The sequence below is a fragment of the Marmota marmota genome, unplaced genomic scaffold (genome assembly GCF_001458135.2).
Source record: "Marmota marmota marmota unplaced genomic scaffold, marMar, whole genome shotgun sequence".
In the NCBI taxonomy this organism is placed as follows: Eukaryota; Metazoa; Chordata; class Mammalia; order Rodentia; family Sciuridae; genus Marmota; species Marmota marmota.
The window spans coordinates 41,677,905-41,690,474 of record NW_025999968.1 but is presented as its reverse complement, the minus strand read 5'-3'; positions in this window follow the sequence as shown (position 1 = coordinate 41,690,474).

Below are 12,570 nucleotides of genomic sequence, written 5' to 3'. Positions count from 1 at the left end.
GGTCTTGAAGTAGGCATATTTTATTTTGACTCTGCATGAAAGGATAAGGGATAGAGAGAGAAGAACAGAGAACAATAGGAGGTTTTATATTTCCTGAAAACGACTTTATTATGAATAAAAACCTTAAACTGAATAAAAGAATATAGCTTTGGACTATGATTTCTGGCATTGCTAAAAGACAAAGGAGAGGTCATTTTTTTTGTTGTTGTTTCACAGGTACATGACAAATATTTTCCTCTGCCCTTCAGTTAATTACTTCTTGACCTGTGCAAATGCTTCAAAAATACTCATAAAAAATTATGAGTTGCTCTTAACTATTCATATACCATAATCCTAAACAAATTTTTATAAATGATAAGTCAAATATGAAAACTAAAGTTTATTTAAGATGAAAGTGGTCTTGGTAACTTTCCCCAATCTTTTCCAAGATTATCAAGAATTTATGCAACATATTAAAAAATTACTTTGGTGCCATTATGAATAAGGCCTATAAGAACATTTTAATGCATATATTAGATATTCATTTAATTCTCTTTATTTAATTCTGTTGAGAATATATTTCTGTGTGAAATTGTAGGGTCATAGAATAAGCACATCTTCACCTTTAGTACAATTTCAAAAGTCCACTATTAGTACAAGGAGAAGATAGCTTTTCCATGACAATTTCTACCACGTCCTTCATTCAAATCCTATCTGCATACAGTTACCATTTAGTAATTAATTCAAATTACTATTCTCTAGGGATTCTGACCAGGGAAATATACAGGGAAGCTTCCTTTGGTGAGCAAACTCCCAGAGTGTAACTGGAACTCTATTTCCCACCCTTAGAATGCCCTGCAGTTTCTCCTAGGAACTAGTGACATGACTAATACATGCGCTATATCTAGCTGCTGTGGGAATGCCCTGCATGAGGAGGCTCTGTGCTAGAGTCTTATCAGCTTGGACCTTGATCTCAGGCACACTGTTCCTAGGACTAAAAGAACTGCCTTGTTAAACAACCATAAAGTTTCACTGAGCCTAACCCTGTCCACATAACAGTAACTTTATACAATGGACTTTATTGAGAGCCACACAAAGCTCCTGACATTGCACATTGCAAAATAGTCTGCAACTGAGGAAAAAGCTGTAAAATGTTGCTAAGTCTATAACCTGCCTAGTAATACTATGAACAATATGTACTAATGATGCCATTATGCCATCTTTCCTGTCTCTGCATCTTGTCTCTGTGTCTCTTTTTATTTTCCTTACACTAACACATCAAATGGTTTAATCCACCTATGAGGCTATAAGTCTTGTAATATAATTGCTTCACTTGTGACAATTTCTGCATTGTCTATAGCATGAGTGTGTCAGAGAATATCAAATCCAAACAATAATGAATGTTGTCAGTAATTATTTTATGATTTATTTCTTGACTTATTACTCCAAACATTTTATATCAATGTTCTTTGTTTCTTTGTTTCATTTTGGTACTGGAGATTGAATCCAGAAGTATTCTATATCTGAGGTACCTACCTAACCCTTTTATTTATTTAATATGTTAGACATGACTTCACTAAATTAAGGAGGTTAGTCTCAAATTTGCAATCCTCCTGCCTCAGCCTCCCAAATTACTAGGATTACAGACATGTATCATCATATAAGCTGTATGTTTTTCTTAAATTGCAGAAAATATCTTTGTATCATTTTAGTGTACTGGAATATATTTCCCAGGTATATGTGTTTTCAATGTTGTGATAAAATATCTAAGAAAACAGCTTAAAGGAAGAAAAAAATAACATTATGGATCATGCTTTCAGACGTTTCATTCAGTGGTCAGTTGGTTTAATTTTTAGGGTCTATGCTGAGGCAGAATATTAAGGCAGATGGTCATTTCAGAGCAAAGATGAACACACATCAGCCAGGAAACAGAGAAAGGGAAGTGGGGGTGGGAGAAAAACGTACCTCCAATGACTATTTCCTTATCTAGGCCCCAACTCCTACAGTTTCTATGACCTCCCAATAGTCAAACTATGAATCCATCAATGGATTAATTCACCAATGAGGCAAGAGCTCTCACATTGTAACCATTTCCAGAAAGTTCCACTTGTGCACATTGGAGACAATTCCTTCAACATATGTGCCTCTGGAGGATATTCCAGTGAAAAACATAACAAGGTAGAATTCTAGTTGGACAGCTTTCAGCTTTGTGTGTGTGTGTGTGTGTTTTAAAATCCCCCCAACCACTTAAAGATATAAGTCTATTGATTTCTGGCCTTCCTCATTTCCCACTTATTTCTACACAAATCTCTTTATATAGACAATATTGACCCAGTTTGATCTGTAATTTACTGGCAGGACTCCTGAAGAGATTTCCTATGTACCTTTTCTTCTTAGGGGTCTCAAATAAAGGTGTGGTGTTTTTACTAGGTTTCCATTTCCACAGGCCCCAACTGTCAAATCAGTAGCTTCAGAAACTTCATAGAGATAATAATTCTGTTCATAACTTTTAGCCATACCACAGTTTGTATGTGTGTGTGCACATCTGTGTATGCAGATGTAAGTATAAATGTACAGATTTGTCTGTGTTCACATGGTTGGTTCAAATTCAGTGATTTATAATACTATTCTCTTCAAAATCTTGGCATCCTCAATTCACAGCCACTTTCAAAGTCTGGATTTCAACCACAGTATTTCCAACTTAGTTAAAATGATGGAAAACGGAAACTGCTGCTTCTTTTTTGCAGTTTCAAGTTCTATTTAATTATTCTGTGAAATGAAGAGAGACATTGTTTTTGGAGAGTTAGAGATAATTTTTCAAACTTTAAAATTTTCTCAGAGAGTTATTGTAGTATCTCCTGCTCTGTGTTACATCTAGAATCTAGAAAAAAAATTTTGGGGGGGTGGGGGGATACTGGGGATTGAACTCAGGGGCACTCAACCACTGAGCCACATCTCCAGCAGAGGATTTTATTTAAATAAAGGGTCTCACTGAATTGCTAAGTGCCTCACCATTGCTGAGGCTGGCTTTAAACTTGTGAATCTCCTGTTTTAGCTTCCCAAACTGCTGGGATTACAGGCACGTGCCATCAAGCCTGTCTCAGAATCAGAAAATTTTCATAATTTCTTTACTGTGTTTTTAAATATATATTCCCCTTTAGTGCTCATCACATTATCTGGAAATACAATTCTTTACTTATTAGTTTAATAAAACATTCTAGAAATCATTCTAATAATGCAACCCTTAAAAAACATACAAAATGACAATTACAGAAAACTATAAATATATTATTGTTTCTAAAGCAATCTGAAATATGTAGCAAACTCTTTATAAAAAAACAAGAATAAATAAAAACCTTAACTCTTTTACAGGCTGATTATTGTAAAGAATCTTATTATTTGGTAGATAAGAAACAAAATCATGTTAAAATAAATACATGTATAGATGTAGCAATGAATCATTTCTGAAGACTGAAGAGTTTTCTGAACCATATTCTACTGAAGATCAGGAGAAACTTCCTTGAAGTGAAACTTCGCCTGAGAATGAAAAGCAAATTAAAAAATCTAACTGAAGAATAAGGAAAAGGTCATTACAGACAAGAGAAATAGCACATGTGAAGGCCCAGAGGTATAAAAGTAAATTTAAAACATGGCACAGGTGCATACAAAGGTAACTAAATGCTAGGAGCATAATTGATCCCATTAAATACTGGTCAAATAAAGAAATGATAGAAGTATAAACCTTTGACATTTGCTAATCCCACAGTAATCAATCCCTCCATATGAATAGCCTGAAGTTGAATCTGATAAATTATGAAAGATACAGGGATGTGGAAGAAGACAGAATTATTGAGACAAACTCTAACCCACATTAACTCATGTGACGGAGAAGGATGATGGGACTTCTAGAACTCATGTCAGTCTTTGGGGTTGTGCACTGCATTATATGCACCATTCCTCTGATAAAAACAGAAAGTATTTTCTTGTATAGAATAGACAATCTGAACAGAAGTCTAACATGTATTTAAGCCTTTAAATACAGAATGTCCTCTATGTTTCTTATTATTAATAGTAGTTTAAGTGAAAAATTCCACTTATTTTGTGAAGAAGTGTTAATGTGTTTTGTGCAAATGCAACACCATCATAAGTTTTCCCTGCAGAGATTTTTTAATTTAATAATAATAATAATAATAAATTAAGGTCAACCAATGGTTCTCATTGCCTGCCAAATATTAGATAACCATTAAATTGTAGTTAAACATATGCAGTTATACCTCAAGAAAATGGTTGATATCATCACTTTTTCAACAATGTTTAGGTTATACATTCTGCTTCTTGATAAAAGTTCTTGTTTATTCAAATATGTTAACTGTAAGGTAACAATGTCTTCAGACCCTTATTAACAGTATAAGACATGAATGTACATTTTGTTTAATATTGTATTATAACTTCATACACTTTAAAAATGAATTGGTATAATCCAAGAAATCATATGGATTTTTCAAAGACATAACTACTTAAAGAAGGAAATGCTCTTTCAGTTACCAAAAGCAATATGTAGGAACTTAAAAATCTGAAATAAAAAACTGAACCTAGTAACTGTCAGATTAAACTTGTGATTTAAAAGTAGCATTAAATGATTAGGATTGCCTTGTAAGTATAGCACAGGGTACCTAAGGGATAATAAAAAAGGGAATATGTTTATTTGCCAAGATGTTACAAATGGGTTTCATTTTAGAACCTTAAATTGTTGCCCTATTTTAACATTGTTTTCTAATTAAACAGCACATTTTAAGAGCTTAATTGTTGATAGTAACTTTCCCCTTTTATTTTGAATTATTGATATGTACAGGCCTGAAAATAACATTTCTCAGTGTACATGCTGCCCCAGATGAATTCAGTGGCTAATTTTCTAGGAAAAGTGTTCCTGTACAGATCCATAAAAATCAAAGAAATGAAGCACTGCACAAATTTCCACTGTCTTCAGCTATTCCAACTTACACTGTGATTAGCAGAAGTGCTAAGTCTCATACACCAGAGGCTTCTTCAATGGCCCTAAGGTATTACACAATACTTATAATTACTGTAAGTTTTCTTGATTTTGCAAAGATTAAGTCTATGATCAAAACTGTATTACTGTGGCTATGGTTGTGGGTCAGTGGTAGAGCGCTTGCCTAGCATCTCTGAGTCACTGGATTCAATTCTCATCAGCACATATAAATAAATGAATAAAATAAATGTTCCATCAACAACTAAAAAGAAAAATTAAAAATCCTGCATTATAGAGAAAATGATAATTTGCTTTAATATGTCAAATAAAAATACATTTGTTAATAAAATCAGATTTTCCTAGTGTATGATTTGACTATAATTAAAATGTAATTTGAATATCGTCAAATATCTCTATATTTTACTGGTAATAATAACCATGAAATAACAACAATATTAAAATACATTAATTATTATTAAAGGAATATTAATGTGGTAAATGATGCCTTCATTTTTCTAAACCACTTGATATAGTACTTTTCTTCACTTGTAGTTGAGTGTAGTTTCATAGCTACTTAACTTATAATAAAACCTCTATAAGCATTTTTTTTACATTTATTTTAGCTAATTTAATGTATTTAAAGTATCAAAACACACCAAAGAGAAAGAAGCAAGAAATTTAGAGAGGATATCTCATTTCTTAATATAAGAAATAAACCAAATTTTAAAAATATTTCTAGTCCAGAAATATCTTTTATTAAATTTCAATTTATGTCCTAAAATTCCTGAAGTCAGTATGCATCAAAATGTGCAAAGTATCCAGAGGCAGAGAACTAGTCTAATGAGTTACGCCTAAAAATCGAGAGAAAAACAAGTTTTCTTTCCTCTTGTTGCATTGAAACAGTAAGACAAAACATTTGTGCTTATATGTTAAAGCTTATTAAATAACAATATAGATGTTTTAAATTAATATCTAGTAAGTTACAGAAAAGCATGCAAAAGAAATAAATAGACACTTTGCATTTTCAATTGAATAAGAGTGTCGTGAACAAAAAATGTTTTTAAAAGTCCTTATAAAACTACAAAGTGTTTGATCAGGTAGTGTAATATTTTCAGAGTATATCCAAATAAAAGTAAAAACTGAAACCAATGGAAATCATCTGAAGTGTCACCTTGAGAATTCACGTGAGATAGACTTGTGCTTTTATTTTTCTACTGCTTCTAAAATAAAGTACTTTTTAAAAATCTATGCTCCTTTTCTTCAATGTATAAATGAAATAAACTACCAATTCAATTTTGGAACATGAGTTGGTTAAGATTTTATACCTATTGAAGGGTTTCCATTTAAACTGTGTAGTAGTGTGAGAGGAAGCAGTACTTACATGTTGTATTTGTAATTCTTAATAATTTTTAGAATTAACATTTATTACAAGTTAATTATGATACTGTCATTATGCTAGGTGTTTTATTGAATTTTCTCCTTTTTCCTCATGAAACTCATAAAGTGAGAATTCACAGTTACCCTTATGCTATTGATAAAGAAACCACACAAGACAGAACTTGAGTAGCTATTCCAAGGCAAGCAGCTGGAAGGTGGGTGGCCAGAATCCTAAGCTGTGTCTGTCAGCCTTTGGATTTGGGGTATTGGCTTATTTCACTTAGCATGATATTTTCCAACTCCATCCATTTTATCTGCAAATGCAATAATTGTATTATTTTTTAATGCTGAGTAATATTCCATTGTGTATGTATATCCCTGTTTCTTTATCCATTTATCTATTGAGGAGCATCTAGGTTGGTTCCAGGGTTTAGATATTATGAATTGAGCTGCTATAAACAGTGATGTGGCTGGGTTACTATAGTATTCTGTTTTTAAGACTTTTGGGTACAGACCTCCATCTGTATCCCAGTGGGATAGCTGGGTCAAATGATGGTTCTGTTCCAAGTTTTCTAAGGAATCTCTATATGGCTTCCCAGATTAGTTGCACCAATTTGCTGTCCCACAAGCAATGTATGAGTGTGTCTTACCTCCCACATCCTCACCAACATTTATTGTTGTCTGTATTCTGGATAACTACCATTCTGACTGGAGTGAGATGGAATCTTAGAGTAGTTTTGATTTGGATTTCTCTAATCACTACAGCTGTTGAACTTTTTTAAAAATATATGTTGATCAATTATATATCTTCTTCTGAGAAGTGTCTGCTCAGCTATACTCATAAATCAAATGCATTTTTATACATCATTGATTAATCCTCTGAAAGAGGAACTACCCATTCACACTAGCCTCCAAAAATAAAATAAAATACTTGGAAATCAATTTAACAAGAGAGGTAAAAGACCTCTACAATGAAAACTACTGAATACTCAAGAAAGAAATTGAAGAAGACCATAGAAGATAGAAAGATCTCCCAAGCTCTTGGATAAACAAAATCAATATTGTCAAAATGCCCATACTACCCAAAGCACTATACAGATACAATTTAATTCCAATAAAAATTCCAACATCATTCCTTATAGAAATAGAAAAAGTAATGATCAAATTCATTTGGAAAAATAAGGGACCCAGAATAGCCAAAGCAATCCTTAGCAAGAAGAAGAATGAAGACACAGAAACAAACCCACATAAATGTAGTTATCCCATATAACACAAAGGCACCAAAAACATACATTAGAGAAAAGATAGCCTCTTCAACAAATGGTGCTGGGAAAACTGGAAAGCCATATGCAGCTAGCTAAATAAATAAATAAATAAATATTCACATAAGAATCTCCTAAATTACATGTTCATACATTTATATTGGAGTTTTCATCCTTTAATTTTAAGCAAACTTTAACCAAAGAGTCTCAGCATTAATTACTGAATCTTACCTGAGAGAATTATAAAGATAATGACTTCCTTTATAGGTAGAATTTTATCCTAAAAATATTTTTTTCTTTTCCAATCTTTATATAACCAAAAATTATCCAATTATTAAATATGGATTTTATTTTATTTATAGAAATATAACTTGCTGATATTATTTACTTTGATATTGAAAATTGCCAGATTTATCCAATGGTAGACCCTTCATGACAAATCTACTTAGTATATATGCATTTGCTTTCTGCCAAAGAAAACGTTCCACATTCTCCTAATACTTTTTTCTGAAATCAGTGTCTTGTCCATAAAGTTTGAGCATATGTTCATACTAATACATCAAATTCACTCAAACACTACTGGGTCTTCTCCCATATCTCTATTTATAATTAATTTCTTCAGCAATGACAAAGCTGGTTTCTTTTCCCTCAATATATTAACTTGTTTAACATTAAAAGAGTCTAGTTTTAGAATTACTAGTAATATTATTGCCCAATACACAAAGCCTACCAATCTTACTTCAGTATGTTTCTTGAGCTTTTTATTTGTACATTGCTGATATGGCACTAAAATAGTATATGTAAAAATTACTTTAGTTAGTTCCTTTCTCCTCTTTATTGTGGTTATGTTTTTCATTTGAAATAAGACATGTTTATTTCTGCTTGTGTTTCTTGATGTCTTTATTTTTCATCCTTGTTGATTTTATTTTGTTTGGTAGTGTACTCTCAAAAAAGCAAATTGTAAAAAAGTAGATGTAGAGTATGCTTAACCAATAGCTCCAACATTTCAGCACATTCACTCTAAATAACCTATTAAACTTTGCCTGGCTTATCTCTACTAGTTCTTTTAGAACAAATTTAATATTTTTTTCCTCTGTTCCAGGAAAAAAAAGTAAAATACACATATCTTTGGCAGTCTGCTTTTCTTATGTAACAATATGTTCTTGAAATCATCCAATATTTGCTAAAAGAAACCCTTCACATTTCTTCTGCAGTTGAGTGTTACTTCTGTCTGAGTTTTTATAATGGTTTATTTAACTAATCCCAACTTATGGGCATCTGGTTTATTTTAAATACTTTGTAGTTACAAATGATATGTTATGGTTTAGATATTATATGTCTCCCAAAAGCTCAGGTGTGAGACACTGCAAAAGAGATTAGAGGTGAAATGATTGGGTTATGGAGCCTTAACTAACAGAGTGGTAACTGAAGGGAGTGGCCGGAGGAAGTGGTCATTGAGGGCATGATTTGGAGGGATATATTTTTATCAAGTGAGAGGAGTCTTTCTCTGTTTCCTGACCATGTACCTAGCCACTTCCTTAACTTAACTCTTCTGGCATGATGTTTTGCCTCACCTTTAGCCCCAGTGAAGGAAGACTGTTGTGTGTTGAGAGCAGCAGCCAATGTGGCCCCAGCAAACTTCCAGCTGATTCGCTCCTCTGCGGGGATGCTCATTGGGCGGTTTCCCGCCCTTTCAGACCACGGAGCTGCTCACTGGGGGACTCTTTTGGCTCCGCCAATGCAACCCAGCCAATCGGCCTCAAGAGCGGGACCTAAGAGTTCCGGTTGAGTGTGCTCACTGGAAGTGCAGGAGGTGGCGGTTGGGCTCTTGGGAATTCCTGGAGAGCTCCTGTGGTTCAGGGTGCATTCTAAAAATAAAGTTTGTTCCTGCTTGACAAGTGGCTCGGGAATTGTGCCCAGTCAGTCTGCGGCAGTTGTGTGTAGACAGAGTTCTCTGAAACAATGAGCCTGAAAATAAAGTTTTCCTCCTTACAATTGTTCTTGTCAGGTCTTTTGTCACAGCAGAAAAAAAAATTGTCTAAAATATGGGTACAGGGCTAGGGTTGTAGCTCAGTAGTAGTGCACTTGCCTAGCACATGCAAGGCACTGGGTTGGATCCTTAGCACCATATAAACAATAAAAAAAAAATACAGGTTTTAAAAAAAATGGGTATTATGAGTAGTATTTTACTTTCTTTCCCTATGTGATAAGCTTTTTTCTGCAGTTTAAAATTTTGTTGGCATTTAAGAAAGTTTGTAGTCTCATGCTAATAGTTAGCTCGGTTCTGATGGCTTTTGAGATGATCTTTAATTTTTTAATAGCTGATATTTTAATATCTGATTATTCAGATTTAATGTTAGTCTTTGACTCTTGCATTTTCATCAGACAATGAGCTTACTCCACATTATGTTTTGTCATTTTTCTCTTTTAGTACATTAATTATTCATCATAACACATAATGCCTACATATGTTGCTCTATCCATGTATATAATTTTGGTTTTTAATTTTAGGGGTACTTTTAACTTTATTAAATATTACTAGCATTTCCTCTGAAAAGTCTTCAAACTTATGTCTTCTTTGGATGGAAGTCATTCTCTTATAGATTCCTAAGGACATATGGGGCCAATTTGTCTTCTGAGTCCTACATTTAAAAAGTTGTTGCTACTGTAGTTCTGTAGTCTTCTAGGTGCTTTCATGATTTTAGTAGAAATGTAATTTAACTGGTGGTAAAATCATTGTCTCTCACTGTATTTACTGGTCTGCTGTTCCCTTTCATCCTCAAATAAAATGTGTGTTCATGTTTACATTCTTTTTATAAAGTTGCTATTGTCATTTGGATTGCTCTTTTTTAAATCTCTGACATTCAATGATGATTAGTTGTGGTTCCTTAATTTTAACTCTAATTATTAGTAAACACTCTAAAACAAAATGTATCCCTTCCCTCTCTCTGTCTTTCTCTCTCTCTCTTTTTCTCACTTCCAGGCACCCAGATGAATGTATTTTCACGAATTTTCCTCAGTAGTAAGTGGAGAAAATTGCAGCCAATAAATAATAATGTCATATGCAATCACAAATTCTCTAGACTCCAATCATTTTTTTCACATTAATACTTTTCACATCTTAATCATTTCAGAATGCCTTATGACTAACACATTATCTGCCATTAGCTGATAGTTACTGATATGTATAGGATTCATTTAAATTCTAATAATTCTCTGCATTTAAAATGCAATTTTGAGAAGTGTGAATAATTATAGATGATTTTAGGGTAAAGATAACATTCAAAACTTGAATTTTATTTTTCAGAAGAAGAGAATCTAAAGTAATTGAATCATGTAAATAATGTGTTAATTTATGTGCACTTACTTACATTCCAATACAGAACTATTCCCAACTGTCTCCCTAACTAAAATTACCTGGGTTATAACAAACAGCTCAAGGTAAAGAACTGCTTACTTACAACATTTGGGAATTTTACAAAAAATTATGGAAGTGGATAATAAGTAAGTAAAATCTGAGAAAATGTCCAGAATGAAGCAGATTTCCATTGCATAAAAATGGAAAGCACAGCTGGCCCTAATAAGCAAATTTCTGGTAGATTTGTAATGATAATTATTAACCAAACTTACATTAACAATATATTTTTATGGTGCATACAATAACTTGAGTCTATCTCTATTCCCTGCATCTAGAAGACCATAAATCACACAAGGAAAGGGGATCTAGGACAAGGCTGCAAACATTACAGAATTTATTCAGCTGGTAGAAGCAAAACAGCTGAGCACACATCTCTAGGGATCTCCCGTGCCAGATAAATTTGTGCTGTTAGTGATCAGTTAAGACCTACATGCTAAAAGTGAATACCTAGAGAATAATTTTGATAGTGGTTTAAGATAATTGTGTAGGGGAAAATTAAGAATTAGAATTTAAACATTCCCTAACATTTGCAACACAAATCAGAACAGTTTAGTTCTATATACCACATCCAAAAGTTAATAAATGAATATAATGTGCATTTATCCAGTTTATATGTGTAACAGTTTAAACATGGTAGGCATACAATAAATGTTATTGGCTTCTTGTTGATGAAGATGTCATGCTAAATAAGGAATATTTTCTGATATTTCTGGTATAGTCAGAATTCTGAGACTCATGAAAACATGGTCTAAATATTGGTCTCATATGTTGTTTAATTTCAGCATCTTTTCTTTTTTCTACAGTCCTAGGCTTCTGCAATTATTAAAAACAAGGTGAATGTACATTAAAATGTAAATACTTAGAAGAATCAAATAAATTTGGCATTTCTTATATCATATACACAGCTAGTGTAAAGTTTCCCATTTTCATTCTACCCTGATCTTACAGGATCTCGGAAATGTATCTACCAGTGTTATTATGATCCATGAATTTGCAGGCTACAGCAAAACATGGAAAAGAGAAACCAACATCCAGAAATTTGACATAACAAAAGCAAATGTGAAACCTTATGTGCACATGTATTTTCTGAAGGATTGATTTGGAAGGATAAAGCAAGTAAAATGTTAGGTAGAGACACATCTAACTATCCACAAGGACCTCACAAGAGATGTTCTGCTTAATTCTATAGTGAAGGCAACTGACTAAGGTATTTCTCACTTGTTGATTCAAGGGACATAAACATTAGCTCATGTCTGAAAAATCACAGAAAGGAGAAATATTTGCACCTGAAATTGGACTGGCTGGAATGGTTCAAAATAAAGTTTCTGTTTTTGCTATCAGCACTGTCTTCCTCCACATCTGATTTATTGGCTAAAAGATTCTTTCTTTCCTCAAACATTGTTCAAGCAATGACACTTTAAAAATTTACCCCAACCATTGTGACCTCTATGTCTTATATTTACTTAAACTGTATCAGAGTATGATAACTATCAGTGTAACCATAACAATTAAATAATTTTAATGGGGCTCAGTTTCTTCACTGC